The sequence below is a fragment of the Apium graveolens genome, chromosome 4 (genome assembly GCF_009905375.1).
Source record: "Apium graveolens cultivar Ventura chromosome 4, ASM990537v1, whole genome shotgun sequence".
NCBI classification, from domain to species: Eukaryota; Viridiplantae; Streptophyta; class Magnoliopsida; order Apiales; family Apiaceae; genus Apium; species Apium graveolens.
The window spans coordinates 231,159,856-231,161,260 of record NC_133650.1 but is presented as its reverse complement, the minus strand read 5'-3'; the positions used below and the strand labels follow the sequence as shown (position 1 = coordinate 231,161,260).

The 1,405-nt window shown below is 42.6% G+C and overlaps 1 non-coding gene across 1 annotated transcript; it reads right to left on the bottom strand.

Annotated features, from left to right (window-relative positions):
- Window positions 1-550: 550 nt before the first annotated feature.
- Window positions 551-656, bottom strand: LOC141722171 (small nucleolar RNA R71). Its single transcript, XR_012575197.1, has one exon. It is a non-coding gene; the product is annotated as a small nucleolar RNA R71 (small nucleolar RNA).
- Between the last annotated feature and the right edge of the window lie 749 nt (window positions 657-1,405).

Below are 1,405 nucleotides of genomic sequence, written 5' to 3'. Positions count from 1 at the left end.
TCAGGTACTCTAGCGAGGGTTTATACATATGCGTTCGCGTACTCGTAAGAGAACACTAGATAAAGCCGAGGAAGAAGTTGTGGTGGTTCAAAACGAAGTTTTTGAAGAATAAAAGAAGGTAGAAGAAGAAGAGAAAGTCGAGGAACTAGTTTTAGTAGAGAGGGGTGATCAAGCAGAAAATCATAAGGCTTTGATGGACCATTCTCAGCCTAAGATCAATGACATTCAGTCAAGCATCATCAGGCCATCCATCAGGGCTAACACTTGTAAGATCAAGTCAAGCACGATTCAGATGATACAAAACTCAGTTCAGTTTGGGGGTTCTCCTACTGAAGACCTCAACATACACATCAGGGATTTCATCTAGATCTGCGACACATTCAAGTTCAATGATGTGACTGAAGATGCTATCAAGCTGTGACTATTCCCATTCTCTCTGAGGGACAAAGCTAAGTGTTGGTTACATACTCTACCAGCAGGGTCTATCAGCACTTGGGAAGATCTTGCTCAAAAATTTCTCACTAAATTCTTCCCTATGGCGAAGACTGCTGCAATCAGGAATCCTCTTACTCAGTTTGCTCAGCAACTAGAGAATCTCTATGTGAGGCTTGGGATCGATATAAGGAGATGCTAAGGAAGTGCCCACACCATGGCATGCCTGATTGGATGATTATTAACTATATCTACAAAGGATTGGATGCTACTTCTAGACCCATGCTCGATGCAGCATCAGGATGAGCCTTGTGGGCTAAAAGTTACGATGAAGCTTATGAATTGATTGAACTGATGGATGCTAATGAGTACCAGAATCCTTCCCAGAGACTGACTCAGGGAAAGGTAGCAGGAATTCTGGAGTTGGATGCAGCAACTGTTATAGCTGCCAACTTAAGTCTTTGACAATGAAGGTGGACACTTTGGCTAATCATGGGGTTAATCAAATCGCTAGTTTATGTGAGCTTTGTGCTGGTGCCCATGAGACTGATCAGTGCACAATTTCAACTGAATCAGCTCAGTTCGTGAGCAACTTTTAGCATTCGCAACAACCTGTGCCAGCTACTTATCATCCCAACAACCGCAATCATCCTAATTTCAGTTGGAGCAATGCTCGTAATGCGGTTCAACAGCCTTATCAGCAGTATCCAGCTAAGCAGTACAACCCCCCTAGTTTTTAGCAACCGCAATATGCACGGAGACAGCAACTTCAGCTGCAATAAGCTAATGAAAAATCTGAATTAGAAGAGTTGAAGCTAATGTGAAAGAGTCAAGCTATTTCTATCAAGACCTTGGAAAATCAAATTAGGCAAATTGCCAATGCCTTGATAAATCGTCATCCTGGTACACTATCTAGTGACACTGAAGTGCCAGGAAGGAAGTAAGCTAAGGAGCAGGTAAAGGCAATCACTTT